General features: G+C 44.2%; 1 protein-coding gene and 1 pseudogene across 11 annotated transcripts in view; one reads left to right on the forward strand and one right to left on the reverse strand.

The window, feature by feature from the left end:
* Window positions 1-18,100, forward strand: part of myo3b (myosin IIIB) — a 655,750-nt gene that overhangs the window by 275,992 nt on the left and 361,658 nt on the right. The gene's annotated exons all lie outside the window — the stretch shown is intronic.
* On the reverse strand, window positions 1,831-2,402 carry LOC144686657 (NADH dehydrogenase [ubiquinone] 1 alpha subcomplex subunit 8 pseudogene; annotated as a pseudogene).

An 18,100-nucleotide genomic window follows, 5' to 3' on the forward strand; every position in this document is an offset into this window, starting at 1 on the left:
AAGAATTAGTATGCCTACTCTTTACTCTGAGTGACAAATGCACTTATCGACCTGCCCTTGTTCATTTTTTGGTATAATCTTGATACGATATTTTCAAATAATCCATGCGTTAAAGAAGTAATTGTCTTAATTTCAGAATAAGTAATCCTGAATTAATAGATTTAGCAATTATTTATTGCATAGCAGGGTAGATAAAAATGTTTGATGGAATGCAAAACCTTTAGCCATATTTGATTTATGATGTTTGGCGTAGAAAATTATATAGAAATTGTACAAAAATTTGGTTTAAATCATAAGTGGAAGTAAATCTGCAGTGGAGGTCTTCATTCAATAAATTGACACTGGGTGGGATTTTCCAGCCCTGACTCCAGCAGGCATCGTGGCGGGTGAGACAGGAAAATTTGGAGAGCCGTTCGACTCTCCAGATATTCCCGTCCCACCCGTGATGATGCCCGCTGGTGACAGGACTGGAAAACCCCGACCACTATCTTTGTAATGCCACATCTAAATGGAAAACTCAGTTAAAAAAAAGTCTCGTCTATTGGAGGTTTTTCATTGAATTATCACTTCAAATTTAAGTTGTAAAGATGTATTGCACGACCAAATATGGTCCAATTAACTAAGCACAGAATTAATTTGCAGATGTAGATCAAAACCATTTAAATTAGCAGGTATTTTCCAAAGTTATGCCACTCCTCTACAGCCTGGGCCCCAGGAATTTTTTAATGGAATTTACTTTGGCCTGTTCAGCATCTGTGTGGAAAGCGTCTATTCTTCCTTATTTTGTGGCATCCACGATCTCACATATGGTAGGATGACTGTAATAAATTTAGGGTCTGCCTTCTTGGATTAGTGGTGTGAGTTACTCCCAGTCTGAATCTCTTACTTTTATTGGAACTGACTCACATTTATGTGTACGATAGCAGAATTCAGAGGTGTAACAATTTCTGCATGAGTGATTTTTCAATCTGTCTGAAAGTGGACCAAGCCAATGTTTGGTGAGACAAGGCCTGATATGAATAAATGAGCTGATTTATTTCACAGTGAAGTTTCTTACACATAATAATGCAAAATAAGGAATCCTTTACACTTCCCAACATCACTGCGCCATCTAGCTTGATTTAAACAAGATTACTTCTTACTACTACCACATTATGTTTTTCTTGAATGCTTTGCTGTTTTTCAGAATTATTTTTCAAAAACTTGGCTGTCTACTGGTGTCTGTGTTTCACCTTTTGCTACTTGCAGTCAGAAAGGGAAGGTGTGTCAGATGCCCTGCTGAGTGCCAGAACCAATGACTCCCCAATACAATGTGAAGTGTTTCATTATTTACTGAGAAGCTAATGAACTACTTATCATTTTCAGTCTATTTGGAAACAACATCAAAGCTCAATATCATCTCAACCAGATATCACAGAATCATAGAATAGTTACATCACAGAAGGAGGTCCATCAGCCTGTCCGTGCTGGCTCTCTGCGAGAGCAACTCACCTAACCCCACTCCCCACCTTTTACCTATAGTTCTGCATATTTTTTCTCTTCAGATAATTATCCAATTCTTTTTTGAATCTGCCTCCACTGCAGTCTCAAGCAGGGCATTCCAGATCCTAATTACTTGCCCCGTAAAAGTTTTTTCCTCATGTTGCCAATGCTTCTTTCTCCAATCACCTTAAGTTGGAATCTTCCGGTTCTTGATCTTTTTGCAACAGTAACATTTTCCTCCCATTCACTCAGTCCAGACACCTCCAAACCTTGAACACTGTCAATGTGTATTTTTATGGTTAAATTACATGTTTATTTCTCTCAACATTATTTGCATACAATGATAAGAATGTCTGTGGTACAACTGGCCCCAGGTATTTTTAAACACCCCCTTGGCTTGGTGCAATCACAAACAAATTATTTAAATTCTTCAGTCTCTAAGAGTGTGGCATTGCTTCACCCTTCACCGGTTCCAGAAGAAGAGCCTGCTGCCATATTTGGCGGGCTGCAACTCTTCTTCAGTGACTGGGTTAGACTCTGGCCTTGGCCTGGAGCGATAGACATTCTCAGGAATTGGCTAATCTGTCTGTACCTTGGTAACCTTTGAGAGTTCTCCTAGGTCTGGTCGAACCTAGCCCAGTTTGTCGATCACACAATTATCAAAAGTATCTTGTTGCTTGCGGCATTGGCTGAACTTTTGCAGATTGTTATAATCAAGGCATGTCCAGTACTCTGTGAAAGGCTCGCTGCAGTGGGTTTTTATCTTCCTGAAGAAATCCAGCACGCACTCATTTTCCTCCCCTCCTGCAGACATTTCCGCGGTCCTTCTCCTCCCAGTGGAACAGCATGAAATCCTTATTGGGCTTGTCGCACTGCGAGCCGTAGTAGTGAGCGGCCGCCTTCAGCTCCGCCGACGACATGTTCACTAAGGCTTAATGGCAATTACATTGTTAGACAGGTGATGGGTATTTGTACACTATAAATGGGGATAGGTCAAAAAGGGCTTATAAATGGTGATAGCTGGGGCACTGGGGGGTTGTAGTAGTGTTGACTGTGAACTAAGTCAATAATCTCTCTCCAGCAAAGAAAGCAGCTGTGTCTTAGTTTTAACTTCAGCAGCTAGCGTGGATCTGATTAACAAACACCACTCTCAAATTGCCCCTTAATCTTCCCTTCACTAAGGAGAATAGCCCCAGCTTCTCCAATCTATCCATGTAACTGAAATTCTTCATCCTTGGAACTATACTCATGAATCATTTCTGCACGCTCTCCAATGCTTTTGCCCAAAAACTTCCTTGCTTTTGTACCCTATGTCCAGATTCATAAACTGAAAGATCCCGTGTGCCTTATTAACCTTTATCTCAACCTGCCCTGCCACCTTCAGTGATTTGTGCACATGTAACCCCAGGACCTTCTCCTGCGCCCCCTTTAGGATCACCCCCTTTATTTTTTAATGTCTGCCCTTGTTCTTCTGACCAGAGTTTCCCTGCATTGTATTTCATCTGACACTTGTCTGCACATTCCACCACCCTGTCTGTCTTTTTGAAGTTTATCACTATCCTCCTCAGTTCACAATGCTTCCAAGTTTTGTGTCATCTGCAAATGTTGGAATTGTGCCCTGTACACCCAAGTCTTAGTTATTAATATATATCAGAGCTCAGAGCAGGTTTCTTTAACTTTTGTGAATCCTTTAAAGCACACTTAAAAGTAACTCCATTTAAATGCCAAAATATGACCATGACCACAGAGAAAAAAAAGAACCTGGAGATGCGTCTAGCATTTCCCCATGTTGCCTGGCCAGCTTAGTCCCGGCACCTGTGATTACTGAAAGGCGAGCAATGCTGTGAGCATGAATACTTGTATTTAAGTGCTTTGTTGGTGAAAGGTGGTTCAGACTGGTGCAGGCCTGCGTGTTAAAGGTCAAGGACAACAGGAAGAGCTTGGTGATGCTGGAGGCGGTGACAGCTTGAAGTCCAGGTGGAGGACTCAAGTTTCTCGCAACTTTCTTGTAGGACTGGAGCCAGTCCAGAGGAAACCACACTAAGAAGGCAGGAGACAAAATTCTGACCACTTGCCTCTTTTTCCAACCTCTATGCTCACTTGGTGTACTAGTGCGGGGCTGCTCAAAAGAAGGCGGCGATGTGCATATTCAAATTTTGCTATGCGCAATATTGGTGCTTACAAATAATCCATATTGATACAACTTCTTCATTACTAAGAATACCAAAGTTAATTCTTATACATTTATGTAATCCAGATGGATTACACCCCAGAGTTCTGAAGGAGATAGCTGAAGAGATAGTGGCGGCGTTAGTGGTGATCTTTCAGGAATCACTGGAGTCAGGGAGGGTCCCAGAGGACTGGAAAATCGCTAATGTAACCCCCCTGTTTAAGAAGGGAGTGAGGCAAAAGACGGGAAATTACAGGCCGATTAGCCTGACGTCGGTCGTTGGTAAGATTTTAGAGTCCATTATTAAGAATGAGATTTCAGAATACTTGGAAATGCATGGTACAATCGGGCAAAGTCAGCATGGTTTCATCAAGGGGAGGTCATGCCTGACAAATCTGTTAGAATTCTTTGAGGAGATAACGAGTAGGTTAGACAAAGGAGAGCCAATGGATGTTATCTACTTGGACTTCCAGAAGGCCTTTGACAAGGTGCCGCACAGGAAGCTGCTCAGTAAGATAAGAGCCCATGGCGTTAGAGGCAAGGTATTAGCATGGATAGAAGATTGGCTGTCTGGCAGGAGGCAGAGAGTGGGGATAAGGGGGTCCTTCTCAGGATGGCGGCCGGTGACTAATGGAGTTCCACAGGGGTCAGTGTTGGGACCACAACTTTTCACTTTATACATTAATGATCTAGATGAAGGAACTGAGGGCATCCTGGCTAAGTTTGCAGATGATACAAAGATAGGTGGAGGGACAGGTAGTATTGAGGAGGCGGAGAGGCTGCAGAAGGATTTGGATAGGTTAGGAGAATGGGCAAAGAAGTGGCAGATGGAATACAACATGGGGAAGTGTGAGGTCGTGCACTTTGGTAGGAAGAATAGAGACATGGACTATTTTCTAAATGGGGAGAGAATTCAGAAATCTGGAGTGCAAAGGGACTTGGGAGTCCTAGTCCAAGATCCTCTTAAGGTTAACTTGCAGGTTGAGTCGGCAGTTAGGAAGGCAAATGCAATGTTAGCATTTATTTTGAGAGGACTAGAATATAAAAGCAGGGATGTGCTGCTGAGGCTTAATAAGGCTCTGGTCAGACCACATTTAGAATATTGTGAGCAATTTTGGGCCCCATATCTCAGGAAGGATGTGCTGGCCCTGGAGAGGGTCCAGAGGAGGTTCACGAGAATGATCCTAGGAATGAAAGGCTTAACATATGAGGAACGTTTGAGGACTCTGGGTCTATACTCGATGGAGTTTAGAAGGATGAGGGGGGATCTGATTGAAACTTACAGAATACTGTAAGGCCTGGATAGAGTGGATGTGGGGAAGATGTTTCCATTAGTAGGAGAGACTAGGACCCGAGGGCACAGCCTCAGAGTAAAGGGAAGACCTCTTAGAACAGAGATGAGGAGAAACCTCTTTAGCCAGAGAGTTCATTGGAATTCGTTGCCACAGAAGGCTGTGGAGGCCAGGTCATTGAGTGTATTTAAAACCGAGATAGATAGGTTCTTGATTGATAAGGGGATCAAAGGTTACGGGGAGAAGGCGGGAGAATAGTGTTGAGAAACTTATCAGCCATGATTGAATGGGGGAGCAGACTCGATGGGCCGATTGGCCTAATTTCTGCTCCTATGTCTTATGGTCTTATTCCATTTTCTTATGACATAAGATTTTTCTCTTCCTAAATTCAGTTCAATATTATTAGTGCAAGCTGATGAGAAATCGCCAACCTGCTGCTAAATAGGTAATTATGAATGGTGTTTGGCATTTAAAATGATCTATTCCCAAGTATTCCTGAAACCTGGCATTTGGTTAATAAGTTATCTACATCTTATCCTTGACTGCATCAAACCTCCATGGGAAGCAAAACTATCAGTGATGAGTTATTGTAGAATGTTCTGATAGCTCTTTGAACCACTTCCAATTTTGCTTGAACATCATTTATGAGGAGTTGCATATTAATGAAGATACAGAATGATGAAGTGAAATGACAAGTGAACAACACTCCTTGCCTAAACATAAGGCTCAGGCTGTGAATCTGAAGAGACTATCTCTTCCCTTGTGGAATCCAAAGATGTCCATTATATCTTGGCTGGCAAAGCACAGATTGCAAATGACATATAGTCAAGGCATGTGAGTAGCCACCTTATGATGAAGAACAGAAAACTGTATGACAGTTGCTGTAATAAGGACCTTTATATAAACAAAAGCCTATAAATTACTGCTGGCAATATTAGTGGATGAAAGTATAATACATTTGAATGACATTAATTTGTCTGCTATTTTAACAGGGCTGCTAACCTGTTTAAAATGAATGCATTAATGCCAAAATTAAAATAGCAGATTTCATATGAACAGTGTTAAATATCTGTCTACTAATATCGCAAACAATTGGAAGTCGTCTTTGAGGCAGTGAGATAGAGGAGGAAGGTCACCTTTCTGGAAGGTGGCAGGAGTCATGGCAGTTACCAGGAAAGAGAACGCATTCATGCAGGAATCTCTTGTTGTAGTGGCAAACCAGCTGAACATTGAGGCAGTGGAAGCTCCTCCTGTTGATGAATCTTGTCGGGCATTCAGTTGGAGCCTTGATAGTCACATGAGTGCAATTGATGATGCCCTGCACCTGGGGAATCCACTGTTCTCTATGCCTATGAGGCCCCTTCTGTCTGGAAGTGAATGTGCTGTCCAACTCTCGCAAATAGAGCATCAGTAACCCACATGATGCAGTGATGTGCAGCGTGATACCACCCAGGTCCATAGCTGATACTTGGAAGGAGCCAGAAGCAAAGAAGTACAAAGCCACAGTATATTTGACAGCTACTGCAGACATGCTGAACAGTGCTGTGGGGTGTGAGGTCTTCTGTGACGATGGCATAAATCTCTGACTATCTGCTTGGAGAATTGCAGTCACCTACAACACTGGTTCTCCAACATCTCAAGGTAGCTCCATCTTCGCTACTGGTTTCTATGCTGAAGGTATGGCCTCTGTTGCCTTCCTGTCCCTCTTCCCTCTCCTCTGTCTTCCTGATGCCGGGAGCTCTGCCCACCCTGTGGAGGATGTTGCACCTCATTGCCACTGGATCCACTCCCATTGCCAGCTGCTGCCTCCCATGTGCTCAGTGGACTCCCACTTGTGATTGGAAGCTTTGCCATCTCCTATTATGGTCCTGCGATGCCAGCAAAGTGACAGCACCCCCTGAACTGCCCGAGTGTGACAGATCACCAGTCCTGCAACTGGCGCTCATTCGATTGCACCTGTGTGTCAATGCCGAGTCACCCTCTGAGCCATTCTCTCCTCTACACGACCACCTCATTTGTTGGGGTGGCCATGACTGGCTCTCTAGGACAGTCACTGAACAAGCTTTCGGGCTGTTGAAGATTACAATCCTGATGTCTAGACTGGCCAGGTGGTGCTCTGCAGTACACTCCTGCAACAGTTTCGCACATTGTGGTGGTCTGCTGTGCTCTCCAGAACATGACTCTCCAGAGAGGGTCCTTGGACCTTGAAGAGAGTGAAGCCCTGGAATGATACTGCTCATCCAAAGAAGAGGAGGAGCAGGACGTGAAAGAGATGGTGGAGGAGGAAGATGCAGAGTTCAGATGAGCCGTGGGTGCGTAGGGTGGCAACCCAGGCCGACGCAGAGCTGGGGCAGCATTCATGAGCTTCATCAGGATGCCTTCAATGTCAGGGTTCAACTGATCCAGGCACATTACAGCTCAGCCACATACCCATGAGAAATGGTATGGCCTGGAACTCACTGCCAGTTGTCTGTGAGAACATTTCAATTGAAGACGCAGCTTAGAACAGCTCAACTCTTACTGCCCGGATGTTTTGCTGCCACCAGTAAGCAACCCTTGATATCCTTCACCACCTCATATTACTTCTTTTATTAATGGTGGTAAAGGAGGAGGCTCACATGTCTGGTTTCATGTGTCAATATTTACATGGTGTGTAAGAGATAGAAAGTGCACATTTACAAGTGATAGATATCCCAGTGACCCACTGAGCATTCTGCCCAACACAGTGACCTCAGCTCTTGGCCACTGCTATCTAATGTTCCCCTTGTGGCCTTGGAGGAAGTGGTCTAAGGAGAGCCTCCTTTCCTATGACTCCCGAGGCCCTGCATCTGTGTCCAGCTGAGCAGGGCTGCTTCTGTCCTCCATCCTCTGAGGTGTCTGCCCACAGCTGCTTCTGCCTTTGGCACTTCCTGCACAGCCATGACATACTCAATTCCATCAAATTGTGCACAAGGACCCACCCACGTGACTGTGTCTGCACTGGTGGAAGGTGTGCTTGTAAGTGTGACGCTGCTTGGTCAGGGCTCTTGCTGTGGCTGCACTTGGCCTGATGATGGTGAGAAAGTTGGTCTAATTGCCTTGGTGTCTGCACCTGTGGGAGATGCATGAGAACCAGCCTTGGAGAGCAGAAGCCTCTGCAGTACTGAGACTTCCTAATGTAGCTCAGTGTTTGGCATTCTATCGGACGGACTGGTGTGCAATGCACCCGCTATATGTACACATTTCAGTCTCTATTCACCACCTCCACCCTGGATGCCCATCTCACCTTGCTCAGCTTCTTCATGGTCACTGACCCTGGTGAAGCCCATGGCTCCCCTCATCCATTGTGGTAATGACGTGCAGGTATGGAACCCCTCCTCTCCTCTGGGCCCTGTGCAGGGCATTATTGGGGAGGAGATCTCTTTTGATGCTATTATTGAAAACTCTTTCTAACAATTTAATGATGATTAGGCGAAGACTGATAGGGCAGTAATTAGCACAGTTAAGTTTATCCTGTGTGTTGTAGACAGGACATACCCGGGCAATGATCCACATTGTAGATATGCCGATACTAGAACATCATGGATACAGAAGTGATTAACACTGGGTTATGGGTTTTCAGCACTACAAACAAGATGTTGCCAGGGCTCCTAGCCTTATATTTGTGTAGTACAATTAACTACTTGTTATTGGTGTGGAATGAATAGCTGGAGAGACACATCCATAATGGTGGGGCCTTCAGGGATGAGGCTGAGTAGGGGATCATCTACTCGGTATTTTTGGCTAAAAACACTTGCAAGCACTTCAGTCTCTTATTTGCACTCAATTGCTGCACTGTCCCATTGTTGAGGATATTCTTGGAGCCTGCTACTTGATTGCCTACTGCCATCCTTGAATGGTTGTCACAATACTACAAAGCATTGTTCTGATTTGTTGGTTGTGGGGCATCGTGGTTCTGTCTATAGCTTAGTGCTTTTGGTGTTTAACATGCAGGTAAGCTGCCTATCAGCTTCTCTGGTTGATAGCTCATTCTGTGTTTTAATTGTATCATTCTGTTCTGGGTTCAGTTTTATGCTCGCTTATGGGAGTAAATTTAGCAATCACAAGCTCCGAGCTTGAAGGGAGCACAGGTCAGATATATCAGTGCTACTGCATTGTAGTCCTTTGCTGGATTGCTGAATTTACTCTTTGGTTTCAACATGGAAAGAAAATAAATGTGGGGACGATTTAACACATTACTTATATTTTTAGAGGTTTAATCTTTACATCTTTGCATTCCACTTGGCTGCCAAAAGCCAAGTGACACACAAATGTGGCACACTGCAGACTTCCTATTCAACTCTTCCTATTCTCTTCGTACAGTGACACAGTACGATGTATATGCCTGTCGACATTTCTGGTAATATCTCTCAGTTGACCATGATCTATTCTCTAGTTATTACTCGGTTAAAACATTTTAACTTGTTCCTTTTTTTCTGATTAAAATGTGGAAATGTGTGGCAATACATTAATATGTGATATAATACAGAATATTCTGTTTGCTGAGCCTTTACCATTAGACGGTGTAATTGTTCATAATAGCCTTCTGTATGCCTTTTAGCCACCTGTGGTACACCCTTTCTACTTTGAACATAATCAATATTGTTGAGCAGAGCTGCAGCCTTAGGGAGCACATTTTTACCATAATGAGGACACTTCAGTACACATATATGAATCAAAGGGAAGCAGTGACAGTGAACAAGTGCATTTAGGCATTCATGGAAATGTTTTACCTAGATGAATTCATAATCTGAGTATTTCTATTTTTAAAAAAGTATGTGTCCATCATTTGCAGAATTAAAGGAAAGTTAATTAACCCCTATACTTCATAGTGACATCCTCATTTCACAGATTTTTGATTTAACAACACATTATATTTGTACTGACTTAGCTGCCTGTTAGACGAGCTGGTTCTGAGTTTTACTTCAGAACTATTCTGTTAACATTTCTCATTTATTTCCTTTTAAATCTATCACCATCATCATTAGTATTATTTGAAAACTCGTCGCCTGAAATTTAGTCCTGGGCCCAACTATCCTCAGCTGCTTCTTCAATGACCTTCCCTCCACTATAAGGTTAGAAGTGGGGCTGTTCTTTTCACAATTTCTCAGATAATGAAGCAGTCGATGCCTGCATGCAGCAAGAATGGATAATGTTCAGACTTGGGCTGGTAAGTTACCAGTGGTATTTGCACTAAACATGTGTCACCGAGCTCTTCATCATCAACATCTTAAGGGTCAGCATTTGTCAAAAACTGAACTGGGCCAGCCACATAAAACCATGGTTACTAGAGCAGGTCAGAGACTTGCTATCCTGCTGTGAGTGGCTCATGTCCTGATTCCCTAAACTTTACAATCTACAAGGCACAAGTCACGAGTGGCAGCGTGGCTCTTTCACCAAATTACGCTTTATAAACTTTCTAATCCTCATTCACGGTCACCAATTGATCTTGCCATCTCATGTGGCCTCACTACTCCCATCGTGTCAATCACAGATAAAGCCATCTTTGATCATTTCCTTGTATCACTCTCCACCCAAGTCCCCCTTCCCCTCCCAAACTCTACTTCCTTTCGTGTATGTCCCTATAACAAAAAGATTTCTCCCAAATCACTTACAACTGTACTTTTAAAATACAACTGTTGAGCCTTTGGCCCTCTATTCACCATAAAATTTCTGCAGCTGCTGATCTGCTCAATCACACCCTCGCCTCTGCCTTTGATGCCAACTAAAACCATTACTCTCTCATTCTGGTCGTTTCTCCTTGTACAGTCCTCATCTCTGCTCTCTCAAGACTTGAATGTATTTGGCAGATAATTGGTTTAGTCAGTCATGTCTCATCTATCCCTCTAAAGAACTATTGGGTCCTGCTCTCCTCTGCCAAAACTACTTATGATTAAAGGATCATCCGAGAATGCAAAGATAACCCTGGCTTCTTTTCTCCACTGCAAACTGTCTTCTTAAACCGGCTTCCTCCACCTTCATTTCCAGCAACAGATGCAAGGAACTCATGGACTTTTCTCCTTAAGATTAAGGCCATCCATGCAGCTGTCTCTGCTGTTTCCCTCCCTTCCCTTAGCCCACTGAGCTAGACTTCCGCTGAGATTTCTCTCTGCCCTGGTACTAAACTTGCATCTTTCTCAAGTTTGTCTCCTGTCATGCCCTGTGCCCTCTTTGAGTTCATCTTGTCTGTGAGACTCACTTCTTGCTCCCTTAACCCTACTTCCATCAAACTGCTGATGGCACAGCTTCCCTCACTGTTCCTCATGTTAGCAGATATTGTTAATCGTTCATCTTATGCACTGTCCCCCTCATCTTCAAATCTGTTGTCATCATTCCTCTCCTCAAAAAAAAGTCTTAGACCTGTAGGCCTGAATTTTACCTTTGGCAGGTGCATGCGATTGGCAGGCCTGGGAGCGGCCGGGAAATGGACTGCTGACCGCGATCAGCTCGCGACTGCAATTTAACGCTGGCTGGCATACTGGAAAGCTCAGTGTTGTTGGGGTGGGGGCAGGAAGAGGGCGGACGATGACGTCACCGCGGGTGCGGGTGAGCGCTGCAAGAGAATCCCTAAAGACAGACAGCTGCCTCAGGGAGCTGCAAGCCTACAAATAATGAAATAAAGGTTTAAAAAGCTGCAAAAACATGTCCATGTATCACAGTCAAACTCCTGAAAACGTACTTCATAAAAATGCTGTCGACATATTTATTTTCATTTTATTTCAAAACGGAGATTTCATCCCGCCCGTGAATGAGGTTTGATGAAAAATATAAAGCCGCCTGGCCGACTCGCCCTTCTGCCAATCATAAAGTTGGACGTGCCACGAAAGATCGGAGACAATTACACCGTTTATGGGTTTAATTGCCCTCTTAATTGTCGGTGGACGTGCTTCCAGCTTTTGCATCTGCCCACTGAGCGAAATATCACGCAAGTGGGCGATGACATCGGGACGCTCACTCGACATCATCTTGCGTGATTTTATGCCCATGCGTGCCCGCGGGACATAAAGCTCAGCCCTTAATCTCTCTTTTCAAACTAGTGCCCCATTTCCAGCCTCCATTTCCTTCCAAAGATCTTGAATGTACTGTTGCCTCCCAAATCCATATCCATCTTTCCCAAGACTCCAGGTTTGAACCTCTTCAACGGGTTTCTACCCCTGTTGCAATATTAAAATGAATCTTATCAAATTCGCAAATGATATCATCTGGGAATGTGACTGTTGGGAACTATCCCTCCTTGTCCTTCTCAACCTGTCTGCAGCCTTTGACAGAGTTAATCGCTCCATCCACTTCCAGCACTCACCACCATCATCTAGCTAGTTGGAAGTGTATTTGCCTTGTTTCATCCTTGTCTATCCGGTCTTAACCAGAGAATTACCTGCTGCAGTTTTTCTTCCTGCACCTGTGCTGTGACCTCTGGCATCCTCCAGGGATCTATCCTATTTCTCATCTGTAGTCTGCTGCTCAGCGACATCGTCCAAAAATGCAATGTCAGGTTTTATATGTATGGTGAGGAAATCCAGCTCTACATCACACTCACTTCTCTTGACTTCACCACTGTCTATAAATTGTCAAACTACCTCAGCTTAATAAAACTGGCTTTTACTCAATTTAATACTTTTCCTCTTGGGGTGGGATTTTTTTGGGGTGTGGCAGGGGCAGGCAGGGCTGTAAAATGCAGTGAGCCATTCAAAAGTCCATTGACTTTAGTGGGGCCGTAAAATGCCACCGGCGTAAAATTCCCCCCTTAATCGATCTCTATTCTTTTCCATAACTATTCCAAATTTAACCGAATAATGATCACTGCCACTAAAATGCTCTTCCACTGAAACCCCATCCACCTGTCCAGATTCATTCCCTAAAACTAAATCCATCGGGGGAGGCAATGGCATAGTGGTATTGTAACTGGACGAGTAATCCAGAGACCCAGGATAATTCTCTGGGGACCCAAGTTCGAATCCTGCCACATCAATAAAAGTCTGGAATTAAAAGTCTAATACTGACCATGAAACCATTGTTGATTGTTGTAAAAACTTATCTGGTTCACTAATGTCCTTTAGGGAAGGAAATCTGCTGTCCTTACCTAGTCTGGCCTACATATGACCCACAGCAATGCGGTTGACTCTTAAATGTCCTCTGAACAAGGGCAATTCAGGATGGGCAAATCCTGCAGTGCATCTTGTAGATGGTACACACTGCTGCTACTGTGTGTTGGTAGTGGAGGGAATGATTATTTATGGATGTGGTGCCAATCAAGCAGACTTCTTTGTCCTGGAAGGTGTCAAGCTTCTTCAGTGTTGTGGGAACTGGACTCATCCAGGCAAGTGGGGAGTATTCCCTCACACTCCTGACTTGTGTCTTGTAGATGGTGGGGAGTCAGGAGGTGAGTTGCTCGTCACACGATTCCTAGCCTCTGACCTGCTCTTGTAGCCACTGTATTTATGTGGCTAGTCCAGTTCAGTTTCTGGTCAATGGTAACCCCCAGGATGTTGATAGTGGGGGGTATTCAGTGATGGTAATGCCATTGAACATCAAGGGGCAATGTTTGGATTTTCTCTTGTTGGAGATGGTTATTGCCTGATACTTGTGTGGCACGAATATTACTTGCCACTTGTCAGTCCAAGCCTGGATATTGTCCAGGTCTTGCTGCATTTGGACATGGACTGCTTCCGTATCTGAGGAGTCACGAATGGTGCTGAACATTGTGCAACCATTAGCGAGCATCACCACTTCTGACCTTATGATGGAAGGAAGGTCATTGATGAAGCAGCTGAAGATGGTTAGGCCTAGGACACTACCCTGAGGAACGCCTGCTGTGATGTCCTGGAGCTGAGATGACTGACCTCCAACAACCATAACCATCTTCCTTTATGCTAGGTATGACTCCAACCAGTGGAGAGTTTTCCCCCTGATTCCCATTGACTCTAGTTTTGCTAGGGCTCCTTGATGCCACACTCGGTCAAAAGCTGCCTTGGTGTCAAGGACAGTCACTCTTATTTCATCTTGGGAGTTCAGCTCTTTTGTCCATGTTTGAACCAAGGCTGTAATGAGGTCAGGGGCTGAGTGGCCCTGGCGGAACCCAAACTGGGCATCAGTGAGCAGGTTATTGCTATGCAAGTGCCACTTGATAACACTGTTGATGACCTCTTCCATTACTTTACTGATGATGGATAGTAGACTGATGGGGCGGTAATTGGCTGGGTTGGATTTCTCCTGCTTTTTGTGTACAGGATATACTGGGGCAATTTTCCACGTAACCGGGTAGATACCAGTGTTGTAGCTGTACTGGAACAGCTTGGCTAGGGTTGCGGCAAGTTCTGGAGCACAAGTCTTCAGTACTATAGCTGGAATATTGACAGGGGCCCATAGCCTTTGCAGTATCCAGTGCCTTCAGCCATTTCTTGATATCACATGGAGTGAATCGAATTGACTGAAGACTGATATCTGTGAGGCCGAGTTAGATCATCCATTTGGCACTTCTGGCTGAAGATTGTTACGAATGCTTCAGCCATATCTTTTGCACTGATGTGCTGGGCTCCTCCATAATTGAGGATGGGGATATTTGTGGAGCCTCCTCCTCCAGTGAGTTGTTTAATTGTCCACTGCCGTTCACAACTGGCAGGACTGAAGAGCTTAGATCTGATCCATTGGTTGTGGGATCACTTAGCTCTGTCTATCACTTGCTGCTTATGCTGTTTGGCATGCAAGTAGTCCTGTGTTATAGGTTCACCAGGTTGACACCTCATTTTTAGGTACGCCTGGTGCTGCTCCTGGCACGCCCTCCTGCCTTCTTCATTGAGCCTCTGGCTTGATGTTAACGGTAGAGTGGGGGATGCGCTGGGCCATGGAGGTTACAGATTGTGTTTGAGTACAGTTCTGCTGCTTTTGATGGCCCACAGCGCCTCATGGATGCCCAGCCTTGAATTGCTAGATCTGTTCGAAATCTATCTCATTTAACACGGTGGTAGTGCCACACACAATGGACAGTTTCCTCAATGTGAAGGCAGAACTTCGTCTCCACAATGACTGTGCGGTGGTCACTCCTACCGATACTGTAATGGACAGATGCATCTGTGGCAGGCAAGCTGGTGAGGATGAGGTCAAGTATGTTTTTCCCTTTTGTTGGTTCTCTCACCACCTGCCGCAGACCCAGTCTAGCAGCTATGTCATTTATGATTTGGACAGCAGTGGTGCTAATGAGCCACTCTTAGTGATGGACTTTGAAGTCCCCTACCCAGAGTACATTCTGTGCCCTTGCCACCCTCAGTGCTTCCTCCATGTGATGTTCAACATGGAGGAGCACTGATTCATCAGCTGAGGGAGGGCAGTAAGTGGTAATCAGCAGGAGGTTTCCTTGCCCATGTTTGATCTGATGCCATGAGACTTCATGGGGTCCAGATTCGATGTTGAGGACTCTCAGGGCAACTCCCTCCCAACTGTGCTGCCACCTCTGCTGGGTCTGTCCTGCCGGTGGGACAGGACATAACCAGGGATGGCGATGGTGGTGTCTGGGACGCTATCTGTAAGATATGATTCCGTGAGAATGACTATGTCAGGCTGTTGCTTGACTAGTCTGTGAGACAGCTCTCTCAATTTTGGCACTAGCCTAGTAATCCAGAGAGCATTACCCTGGCTCGCTGGATTACTAGTCCAGCGACAATACCACTGCGCCATCACCTCCCCCCTGAGCCACCGGTGAGTTATCTGTTAACCAGGTGTGGTGATGTTGAGCAAGGTGAGTGCTGTGTCAGTGCGTGGGACAATCACAGCTCTGGTACAGGATTAGTCACGCAGACTCTGTGTGAGGGGGTTGGGGGTTGGAGGAGATTAGTGAGGGAGGAAGGGAGAAGGGTGTTTGTTCCTAACTCTGCTCCGTACTTACTCCCAAAATCCAAAACCTGGCTGTCCTTCCATGTTGGATTGGACACAGCACTCACCTGGAGATATGCTGTGGTGCTTATGCTGCACATAAAGTGCAGCGACCACAGGAGCTCCCTACCACCTGTCTTGACTCACTGGGGATGGTGCGCTGTAATATTAAGCCCCACTGTTTCCCGAGCCGCGACAAATGTGAAAAGTTTAACCAAACCACCAGATTGCCCCAATTGTACCTAACTGTTTAATTTAGGCTAATAGAATATGAGCACCAGGTTTGTAAACTTAATAAGTAAATAACTGCTTATTGAACAAACTGTTGTTAACCAGTGGCAAAAGAAAGGAATATGAACTGTTAACTTCTAACTCTATAACTTAAACTCCACCCCCTTCTCAAATCCCTACACACACACGACACATAAGACACACAAAACATGGATTTTAAGGATGGATGGGATAAAACAGTTCAATATCATCAATCTGGAGTACAGGATTTGATGGGTTGATTTTGATCAATGTCTTCCAAACTCCTTTCAGTTTTTGTTGATGACACGAGGTGGTCTTCCAGCACTTTCCATATTTAGTTCATGGGTTGAGATCTGGCTTTTCAATGTCTCAAACAGTGGTTAAAACCCCTTTTCCTTTTTATAGGAATTTCCTCAGAGAGAAAGCAGGTTATAGAGATATGAGGAGAAAAAGCCAGCTAGCTGTTATTGTGGAAGTACTAGAATCTTCCACACACAGGAGAAAGAGGTTTTAGGTCTGTTCCTTTCAGGCTAGGAGCTATTCAGCTGCACTGCCCTCACATAAACCTGGTCACTTGGTCAGGAGCCAATTAAAATGCTGTTGTCAAGCAGCTCCCTTAGTCCAGGACTCCTTTCCGACACCATCCTGTTTTTCATGGCACACTCTGTTCCAGGTCTGCAACATTGTATATATCGCTCATCCTGTTCCAGTGGACATGTCCTTCAAATTGCAGCCATTGTAATTCTAATCCACAGTCCAACAGAAATAAAAAGATATGTTCCTTACAACAGTCCAACAGAAGTGAAAAGATATGTTCCTTACATGCCTCCACCCATAAAAAAGATGAAATGCCATTTCAAAAATGCGTTTCATCACAAGGTATGTGACACATGGACAACAAAACATGAAGCTTACTTTCATTCATCCTTCCTCCCCCTTATGCAGTCTTTAGCATTTCTTAACCCTTGAATCTATTTTAGTATTTTACACCCGTGACAATGCATCTGCGATTGCATTATCTTTACCAGCAATGTGAACAATCTTTACATTGAATGGTTGAAACAATAGACTCCTAAACAGTCTTTCATTTCGAGTTTTAAACTTTTCAATGAACGCCAGCGGATTATAGTCAGTGTAGATTAGTGTTTCTTTGTTATCGTGTCGGACATAACCTTCAAAGTGTTGAAGAGACAACAAGAATGCTAGAGTTTCTTTTTCTACTGTAGAGTGCTTCCTCTGATATTGATTTAGTTTCTTGGAGAAGTACTTCTCTATTCCTAATTGATCATCTTGTAGTAGGACTGCACCTACCCTAAGTCGCTAGCATCAATTGCCATTTTAAAAGGTTTGGTAAAGTTGGGGCGGCCAACACTGGTTCATTTATTAAGATTGCCTTCAGCTTTTCAAAGGCTGCTTAGCATTCTGCTGACCATATTACTTTTGCCTGTTGCCGTAACAAATTGGTGAGAGGTATAGCTATTGTGCTGAAGTTAGGCACAAATTTCCTATAAACCCACACATTCCCAAAAGTCTCAGGATTTCTCATTTAGTTTTAGGAATGGGAAATTCTATTAGAGTGTTCACTTTTGCTGTTCTTGGCAACACTTGCCCTTGTCCTACAATGTGACCTAGGTAAGTTAACCTTGCTTTTGCAATTTCGCTTTTGGCCAGATTTATGACTAAGCCAGCCAACTGCTATTGCTTAAACAAGTCCTCTAATTGCTTTACATGTTCTTCCCATGTGTTACTATATATTACGACATTGTCTAAATAAACCACACAAGTACTTCAGCTACGACTTGTTAAGTCTCTGAAGTGTATCTGGGGCGTTTTTAAACCCAAATGGCATGACTAGACATTGATACAATCCACTTGGTGTAACAAAAGCGGATATTTCTTTAGCCCTTGATGGCATTTGCCAGTGCCCCTTCAATAGATCAATTTTAGAAGGAAATGAGGCACTGCCAACCATATCGATGCAATCTTCTAACTGAAGAATTGGGTATGAATCTGTCCTCGT

The sequence above is a fragment of the Cetorhinus maximus genome, chromosome 11, assembly GCF_964194155.1.
Source record: "Cetorhinus maximus chromosome 11, sCetMax3.hap1.1, whole genome shotgun sequence".
Taxonomy (NCBI): Eukaryota; Metazoa; Chordata; class Chondrichthyes; order Lamniformes; family Cetorhinidae; genus Cetorhinus; species Cetorhinus maximus.